This window comes from Apium graveolens, unplaced genomic scaffold (genome assembly GCF_009905375.1).
Source record: "Apium graveolens cultivar Ventura unplaced genomic scaffold, ASM990537v1 ctg5287, whole genome shotgun sequence".
Taxonomy (NCBI): domain Eukaryota; kingdom Viridiplantae; phylum Streptophyta; class Magnoliopsida; order Apiales; family Apiaceae; genus Apium; species Apium graveolens.
The window spans coordinates 86,439-97,463 of record NW_027418914.1 but is presented as its reverse complement, the minus strand read 5'-3'; positions in this window follow the sequence as shown (position 1 = coordinate 97,463).

Below are 11,025 nucleotides of genomic sequence, written 5' to 3'. Positions count from 1 at the left end.
AAAATAACTAACATAAATAAATGAGTTTAGATTAAACCCAACATTGGTTACGTAGACTCTCCAGACTTCTTCGCCTCTCCACCCCTGGACTCTGATATTGACACCCCAGAAGAAGTTGAAGCTAGGAATAAAAAATTTAAGGATGCATCGAGAGCCTGGGACTGTTTCATAGTGATTCATACAAGCAGATTCATGGTTTGTCCAAATCTTCGGAGACCTCCGTCTCTGAAACAATAACAGAAACGGAAACGGAGATGAAAACTGAAACAGAAGAAGCTGGAAGTCATGAAAAAATAGAAGGTTTACTTGCGAGATTCCTGAAGTACGAGAAAGACCATAACTTTTGAACAGTTTTACCTCATAAGTTGATCAAAACAGCAGATGATTACATCTCCATAAAATTTTTGCATTATGGGGAGATTTCCAATATTTGGTATATATAGGAGGAAGGACTTCAGTTTTATCGCTGTTTGTGTTGAAGGAAATATTATGTTTGCTCTCGATAATTTTGATTTGTATCCCTCATTTGTTCCTGATTTGAAAGTTCACAAACTATATTTAGGTATCCAAGACAGTCATTTAGCATGTAAGCTTCTAAATTTTATTCTTCTCGTTGATTTAAATATATTTCAAACTCAAGGTATTCTTGCAAAGCACACAGAAGAAGACATTATTTCATGTATTGATTGATCTACTTACCAATCTATATGGAAATTAAAAGAGTTTGCTTGTTATTAGATTAACATGTCATAAAACATTCACTGGCTCACATTATTACCAATCAATAGAGAGTGTTCAGTATTTTTCTTAGTCCAATTCACTTTCTTTTATTGTTTCTCTGTTATTTAATTCACTGAAAATATAACTATCTGGTTACACTGTATTTCTAATAATTGGTAATTCATTATGCACCGTGATTGTCAACTTGTCAATATATGAAAATATGTTGTATTTTTATACCCTCTCATCAGAAATAGATGGGAGGAGTCAAGAAGAACTGCTATTTATCCATGTATCTGTGTTTTTTTTGTCATTTATCAGTGATTCTTCCTGCCGTATTGATCAGTAATTTGCATAAATGCTATAAACATATGGGTCTTCCTCTCCTAATGGCCTTAAAACTTTGTAGTCCTTACTTCCATTAAAAGCAAATGTCCTCAATTTTTTCGTAAAAAATACGGTTTTACAATCCGATACAATCGGATCAACCTCAAATATAACTTGATATAATCTCAAATTCAATCAATAAAATTCAGTCAATTTTCTCAAAACGTAAAAGAAAGTGCATATATGGTTGCTTTAAATTACAAACCGTATTTTTGCAAAAAAAAAATTACAAAATAGTTAAATTACAAAAAACTTAGAAAAGTAGTATTTTTGGTAATTCCTCGTAAAATAAACGACTATAGTTTGTAACCTTTTTTTTAAAATTCAGCATGCTGTTCATATATATTTTTTCAAATTATATATACCTAAATATAGAAAATATATAATAACATTTTGAATCCGAAACAAATACTTTTTGTATATGTAAAATTAAAAATATATACTTAAAATAAAATTATTTTCATATTAAAAAAATTAATACATCTATAATAATTTTATACTTATATTCTTTAACTCTCTTTTTTTGCAGAAATATATATATTTTTTCATTGATAAATATCAAGAATACAACCCGGAAGGGGACAAAGTTTCCTTCATTCATCAGAGTATATTATCTAACTGAAAAGCAATCTAACTGAAAATCAGACAAGTGCTCCCAGAAACTTAGACAATATCGCCCCAATGTCCGATCAGATAACCCACAAAAAAGACCTTATTATCCCGCAAGAGTAAAACCCAATGGGATAAAATGGAGGGGGGGGGGAAGAGTACCCACTAAAAATATATTATATACAAAAATAAGTAAACTGGTGTATGATTGTTGCGCGGACAATCTCGTATATATTCAAAATTATCTTTTAATCCGAGATCTTGGTTGATACTTGATCTTTAAATCTGATAAGAGAACCTCCATTAAATCTCTTACAACGATCTATTATATTCTGAAAATTTTTCGGATTCGTGTTTCCCGGATAAATGATTGTGCTTTAAACGTTTGATAAGAGAAGTAGCCATTAAAACTCTTTTCAGCATCCTGAAAAATAAAACAAGTGAACTAAAAGAAAAATATATTAAAATAATATTCGATAAATTATTCAAAAAGTAAAGAAAATAAATAAAATCTAACCAAAAAAAATCTTTAGTTAGACAAAAATAAGCCAAAAATAAATTGGCATACAATTTCATCTAAAAGGCCAAATATTTTGTATAACACCCAAGCCCACAACCGAATGCTTACCGGACCCAACAACCCACCACATGTCAGTTTGAAAAAGCTAGCGATTTGGTACACATTGGTTGTTTACTTGTATCTATAAAGGTCTCAAACACTCTTATTCTTATCGATGTGGGATGTTACAAACACCCCCTCTTATAGGATCGACGTCCTCTTCGATCTCACAAACAAACATGTAGAACCCGGGCACTGTCTCTGCACTTCCGGCCGGGCAGTGTCTCTGCACTTTCGGCCGGGCAGAACTCTGATACCATTTATAACACCCAAGCCCACAACCGAATGTGTACCGGACCAACAACCTACCATGGGTCAGTCCGAAAAAGCTATCGATTTGGTACACATTGGTTGTTTACTTGTATCTATAAAGGTCTCAAACACTCTTATTCTTATCGATGTGGGATGTTACATTTTGCCACCAAAAAACCACCCATAAAAGGTACAAAACACATTCAATCAAGGTACAAATAAAACCTTCAATCAAGGCACTAATGATCCAAACATAAAATTCATTTTAATATCTTTTACTTTCCTTTTTACTACATCATCCCGTCGTCATCACCATCACAACCTCTCGGCCATGGTGGTCACCGGTCGGGCGGGGCGACTCACCCCCGCCCCACTGCACCCCAGCTCTCTCCCCATCTCTCACACACTCTCTCTCTCTCCCTCTCTCTCTCCCCCTCCCTCCCTCTCTCTCACCCTACTCCATATGTCTCTCTCGATTATCACCATTGTCATCGGTGCATCGGTAGTGCCTCATACGCCGGAAAAATACACTCATGCACATAACAAACACACACACCTTCCAATCATTCTCTCAATCTCGATCTCTTCCTATCATGACACAGTTGCATCACCCCTCTACTACATTCACACACTCACACACAACCACGCACATACACGCACTCTCCAGCCCTCTCTAATTCTCAATCTCTCCCTCTCAATCTCTTATTCTCTCTCAATATCTCACTCTCGAACTCCTCCCTCTCTCACCGTTCGACGCCACCGCCCCCACCACGACGGTGGTAACTCCACCTCACACATCATACTCATATCCTCTTTTAATCTCTCCCTCGATCTCGCTCTTACTCCCTCCATCTCTCCCTCTCTTTCTCCAATCAACCACCGAAAATATACACTGAAACTCCACATCAAAACCCTCTTCTTCCTTCTCCTTCTTCCCAACCACCCACCGCCCGTCACCGCCGCCGGGCCGCCATGGACGGCGGTGACTGCCGCATAATCCCCCGTACCACCAGTCACTCGCTATATGAAAAAGCAAAGTTCCTATTTGCAGAGATTATGTGTAACAACTTGCACTTTCGAACCATTAAATCTAAACCAAAACTAATACAATATATAATTTATTTATCCAAAATTCAATTACAAAGGAGACTATTTCAAAAGCGCAGCTAACGGAAGTCCAAAAGTCAATCTACTCCAATTCTAAGTCCTCGAACTCCAATGATATCCAACCCAAAATCGATAAAAACCCGAAATTATAAGTAACAAGTTATACAGCCCAGCAAGAAAATAATCGATCCAACTACCGGGCCAAATAAAACATACATATATAACAAAATACGATATTCTATACGATACGATATACGAAACAAACACTTTCGATACATATTCTTATTCTTGTTCGATACCTATAATACACATAGCACATAAACAACAATAATTCAAAACTCATAATACATGCCAAGACCACCACAAACTGGCGATAACGGTCCTAAATTTTCAGAAAACTGTCACTACAAGCCGATGACTACGGTCCTAAGTTCTTATTCGATATTTTCACAAACCATGGCACAAATCAGAGATTCAAAATTATCATCTAGACATCAGACATATACAACAATACATATACTATAACACATATTACTTTCAAATATATCATCACTTAGCCCAAATTTTGATAATCAAATATACGCGCATAACATATAGTTTAGAAAATATTAGCAAGATTGGTCGAAAGCTTACCTCAAAACCTGACCAGATCTAAATTTACTATTTTGACCCTCTAAACGATGTTTTCTTGAACATCCCAAAACACGAAAGTTGTAAAGAACGAAAAGATCTTCCCGAAAAGTCCAGAATCAACAAATTCCGACTTACGATGAATTTTCTAAGAATTTTACAAGATTGTTGATTTTAATGACTTTTTACCCTACGAATTTTAATAATTAAGATGAGGAAGGCGAATAAGATGTATTTATAACGATACAAAACCCTATTTATTAATCTATAAGTTATTCGTATTAGAATCTGATCCAAATTTTAGGCCCATTGTTCTAATTTAAATTTTAAATCCTAACCTAATCCAATTTTAATCATTTTTTTCTATTCCTTTTATTATTATAATTCTAAAAATTACGGGATATTACATATTACCATTCTTAAAAAGAATTTGGTCCCCAAATTCACAACGATCCTATACATCTACTCCCTCTAATCTTCTATAGGTCAAACTTAAACTATGGTCGACGGGAACACATCTTAGAGAATGTACTAGTCTCATACCTAATGCACTCCGAAAGACAGTCTGCTCTTGATACCAACTGTAACTTCCCGCACTTCTGGACCATTAAATCTAAACCAAAACTAATACAATATACAATTTATTTATCCAAAATTCAGTTACGAAGGAGACTATTACAAAACCGCAGCTAACGGAAGTTCAAAAGTCAACTGACTCCAATTCTAAGTTCCCGAACTCCAATAATATCCAACTTGAAATCGATAAAAATCTGAAATTGTAAGTAATGACCTATATAGCTCATCAAGAGAATAATCCATCCCATCTATACTATATTATAATAGACAAAACATTAAAATTTTGGTAGTCGGTCGGTCGGTACTCGCTGAATTTATTTAATTACCCTTATTTTAATTGATAAGTAGGACAACTCTAATTCAAATTGAAATTAAAATCAATTTCCTCTAATAATTTAAATTTTATTTCATATAGAACTCTATATCATTATAATTGATATTAAACTCAACTTCTTTTATCAATTTATATTCTTATTCATATTCAGTTCTACATTATTCTAATTGATATTTCAGACCGAAATAAATTTAAGCAAAAGTAAATATAATTAGTTGAATTTTGTTGATATTATGCGCCTCGAGTTAAGACAAATTAATAAATACTACTGATCTGTGTAAAAAAAATTATATTATTGAACCGGGATAAACAAATTAATATATACTCCATCCGTCCCTTTGAATTGTTAACATTCGAAATGAAGTATTCGACACGCATTTTAAGGCTCCTATCTAGTATAGTTACATAAATTATTTTTCAAATTTTTGTCTTCTGGATAAATATTAAATGTTTAAACTATTATTCAGAAAAATAAAAATTTCAAAATAAGTTATACAACTATACTAGACAAGAGCCTTAAAATGTGTGTCGAACACTTCATTTCAAATTTTAACAATTCAAAGGGACGGAGGGAGTATTATTCATCCATGATAAAAAGTTTATTACACAATTGATCCAAACTAACATAAAATTAAAAATAATCAAAATATAATTTGACCAACAGGAACAAAATCATATATACTAATTATTTGGGCTAAAACAAAATTATCTTATTGATTCGGACTTAAAAAAATTAAAATTAAACTAAAAAAATTAGTTGAATTTAGTCTGAGTAATTGGCATCGGGATAAAATAAAATATTGTAAACCACTAACCCGGATAAATCAAATTAATAATGTGTTTTGAAATAGCTCTTATTGTTAATCAATTAAGTAATAATTTTGTTAAAATAGTATTTTCTAATGTCCCAAACATAATGGAGATATTGTATTTTTTATATATATGTATTAATCTAATTATCATGAAGGCATATCATTTAAAATTAAAAATGAGCATATTTAATAATCAGTTCAAAATAATTTTTTAAAACTTATATCTTATACTGAAAAAGATATGAGCAATTCGTGCATCGCACGGGTTTTAAGCTAGTACTTAATAAGTCAAGATATCATATTACACAATTGATTGTCAGGCACTTGTTTAGTTTTAATATTATATCGAAAAAAATGCCATTTATCACAATTGTCACACTAATATTATTTCTGAACTGAGTCAAAAACTTGTCCATCGGGTTGATCAATATCATCTATCACATCTTTTTTTGTTCATCTTAATTTTTCGATCATCTTTCGCACAATCTCATAGTTAAATGGCGTTTTGGTCACTGAAGTGACCACTAACTTTCACTTGGGTCATCGAACTCAAAAAGCTGCCAATGAGGTCACTGAAGAAATAAAAATGTTCAACTTAATCATTGCACACGTTAAAAATTTCACGAACGTTAAATCACGTTGACTATAGACGGCTCTCCGTTAAATATTTACAAGTCGGATGCCACATCAGATAATTGACCCGCCCAATCCTAAAACCACCCAACAAATTAAACCCGAGCCAATTAAAACCCACGACCCTTTTAACCTTTATCCCAAAATTAAAACCCTTTATCCCAACAAATTAAAACCCCTCTTTACAACCGACTGTACGATCAATGGTTCGAACTCGATCAGGTGTTGAGGTTCGTTTAACTCAACCAATCGATGATATCGATACCGATGATACCGATTACCTGTTTGCATCAGATGGAGACAACAATTAAACGGAGAAAGGTAATGAAGCTGAATCAAATTTTGAAGATGAAATCAGACCATCGATAAAAAAGCAACGTAAATAAAGTTATATCTAAACTTTTTACAGTTAATTAGGGTTAAATATTCTTGCTTTGAATATATGATTTTATATGGTCATATTTGCAATTAGGGTTCTTAATTTGTTTATATTTAACAGGAAAAACTTGTACAATGTGACAGTCTATTATGGAGGTTATTTTGTTCATGTTCTGTTTTCCTCCTACACAAGTAATGTCAAAAAGGTTTATAAGGATATCGACTTTGAAAACCTTAGTATTAATGATTTAAAGACCACATTTGGTGCTGTTGTTGGTGAGTATGATTCCCTTTATTTTAGAACTCCTGCATTGAATATTTATATATTGAATACTGAAAGTAAGCCAATATTGATTGAATTAAGTAAGGAATGTGCTTATAATATTGTTCTTTATGTGTATCATGTGAGTTATGCCCCTGAATCTGATGAAGAAATGGATAATTATCAATGTAGTGATGATGAGTATGTAGAAATTAGGAAAGCTTGTAGAGAAGAAAAAAGAAAAAAGGATGAATTGGAGAGGGAAACTAATTTACATGAAATGTCAGGGATGGAATATGATGATTCTACTGGATCAGATGAGGGTTTTTATCCTAGTAGTGAGGAGAGTGATGATGAGTTCTATTTTGCTAACCCTCCCCCAGATAAACAAAAAATGAAGTGTGTAGATGGGGTCTTTAATATTAACACATCTGCCAATAATATTAAATTTAAAGCTAGGATGGTATTTGGTAGTAAGAGTGACTTTAAGCAAGCTGTGAGGTCCTGTTCAATGGCTAGTGGTAGATACTACAAGTTCCTACACGATGACTTAAAAAGGGTCCAAGTTGGGTGTGCACATGGGTGTCCTTTTAGAATGTGGGTAAGTTATAATAAAGAAAAGGATGTGTGGCACTTGAAGTCAATAATATATGAGCATAACTGTGTGTGGAATTATAAAAACAAGCTACTCACTACCAAGTATCTTGTAGATCTGTATGGGGATAAAATTAGGAAAAATCCAAACTGGAAAATTGGAGAGATGCAGGAAGAGTTTAAAAGGGTACTCAAGGTAGATGTGTGTGATTCTAAATGCTCCAGAGTTAGGAAGCAAGCTCTTTGTGGTATTGAGGAGAAAATGAAAGAACATTATGCCAAAATTAGAAAATTTGCAGGTGAGGTTTTAAGGAGTAACAAAGACAACACAGTTAAGATCTCTACTACAAGGTTGCAAGAAGGAGATGCAAACAGATTTAGAAGAATATATGTGTGTTATGCAGCCTTAAAGAATGGGTGGAAAAATTCTTGCATACCAGTTCTAGGCCTTGATGGGTGCTTCTTGAAGATAGTGACTGGTGGCCAATTGCTTCTGCAGTAGGGAGAGATGCAGAAAATTGTATTTACCCTGTAGAAATGGCAGTAGTTGAAAGTGAAAACTATGAGTCATGGAAGTGGTTTCTGGAGCTGTTAATAGCTGATCTTGATCTTGAAGATGGACATAGGAAGACACTCATTTCTGACCAACAGAAGGTACTTATTTCCCAACTTGTACAACTTTCAATTAATTTTCATCTTGATCTAAATCATGTATTGTTTATATGTCAGGGGCTGGACAAGGCAATCAGGGAATTGTTACCATAAGTGGAGTATAGATTTTGCACCAGACACCTATCTGCCAACTTAAAGAGCAAACATCCAAGTAATTTGGTCATGAGTGCATTTTTTGAAGCATCAACAACAACTCACCCCCAGGCCTATAAGAAAGAAATGAAGGCACTTGAGAAAGCCTCTAAAGGTGCTTTTGAGAAGATGAGTGACTTAGAACCATGTATGGGGTCTAAGGCTTTCTTTAAGACACACTCATTGACTGATTCTACTGAAAATAATATAAGTGAGTGTTTTAACTCATGGATTTTGAAAGCAAGATATATGCCTATTATTGATATGCTTATAGAGATCCATGACATGCTTATGACAAGAGTTCATCAAAAAAGAGATAGAATGTCAAGACAGGATATTGTTATTGTTCCAAAAGCTAAAAAAATTTAAGATGAAGCAATTAAGGAATCATGTGGGCTTACTGTTCTGTGGGATGGTAGGGAGACTTATGTTGTAAAGGGTAGGGGCACATCTTGTTCAGTTAATCTGCAAAGAAGGTCATGTTCTTGTAGAGTCTGGGATTCGTTAGGTATACCCTGTTGTCATGGTGTTACTGCAATTCAAGAGGCTAGAAAGAATCCCATTGATTATGTTAACTCATGTTATTCAAAAGAAACATATATGCAGACTTATTCATACTGTTTGGATGTGATAAGGGGGGAGATTTTTGGGAAGATGTGGAGGGTGACTTGGTGTTACATCCACTAATTAAAAAAAACTAAAAGGCAGATCCAAAAAGATGAGAAGGAGAGAGGGTTGGGAGGGTGTTGTGTCCAGTGGTAAGAAGGTAAGAGTTAGCTATGAGGGTAGAGTTATGCATTACGGTCTGTGCAGAGAAGCTGGCCACAAAAGGGGTAAATGTCCAAATAAAGATAAGTTCCCAGAGAATTCAAAGAAGAGGAACAGGGAAAAGAAGACACAGAATGAATAAATTGCAGAAGATGAAGTTGTGGAAGAACTGGAAAGACAGGGGAGAGAGGAAACAACAGGTGAAACTGATATGATGGATGAGATCTTGAGAGAACAAGAACAAACACAAAGACTCGATGAATTGGAGGCCTCAATCCAGAAATCACAGCCTAAGGAAACTACCGGCAGTGTCATGAAATTTGTAAGTTACATCAGTTTATGTCGATAAATGTTTAAGATAAGTTTATATCAATGGTTTGTTTAATACATTTTTTATTTGTATTGTAGATGCCAAATTCGGGGTTGAGGAAGCATATGGGACAAGTGAGCACTGGCAACACTCCACCTGTTAGCACTCCACCCGTGACCACTCCAACTGTGACTAATCCACCAGTTAGCAACAAAACTCCAACAAGTGCAGCGGGACAAGTGAAAAATTCAACTCCAAGAAAGAGAGTAGCAGGACTGCCACACCCAAGAAAAAAGTAGATGAATTATTTATGCCAAAATTAGAACCATTTGAGTCTTTTTAAGATAGTGTGTTTAACTTTAAACTTCTTGTCATTTGAGTTCTTTTGTGACTTTGAACTACTAATTCTGTAGTATAACTCTATGTACGCACTATGGATTGATCTCGTGGTCTTAATATATAACTTTGACACTGTGTTTATTTCGCACATCTCAATGTTATACTATCACATAAACATAAACATTTCATTCATAAAAACATAAACAATAACATCCATAACATTACATTCAAATAATTCTTACATAAACATTACATCAGTAACATTACTTAAATAACATAACCACAAAACAAACTAAGATAACAAAGCATAGCATCTTCTTCGTTTTGAAATGAGTTTTTTCCTTCACCATTTATGTTACGTCGTCCATCTTTTTTTGCATTGACATACGCTCTTCATCAATTACTAACATTTTCCTTTCTACGAAACTCAACTCTTGCTTATTTTAGCCAATTCGACATCTTTCATCTTCAATTTTTACTTCAATCCATGTATAACTTCTCAGGCTCTATCAGTGTAGGGTGGATCAGCCCACAAAAAAATTGCACTTCTTGCAGGGATCCTATAGTTCTTGCAGCCAAAAAACCTTTGACTCGGATCTTGAGGAGCTTCTTTCCAAGCTTCTTGAAGGGGTGATACAATATCACACTTACATTTAATATTATCATAGCCATGATCGACACCGAAGTTATTTTTATGGATTCTATACGAGTTAAATGAATTGTTCACGGATGGGGTTGAGGTTGTGGAACTTTTGGAAGTGGACATGGTGGAAAGAAGGTAAAAGGGCGGGTACCACGGTCATATGACGTGGAAGCCATGTCACTTGCTGATTCAGCTTTCCGTCCAAAACTTAATGATATTATCGGGTAGTGACTTGATTGAAAACTTTT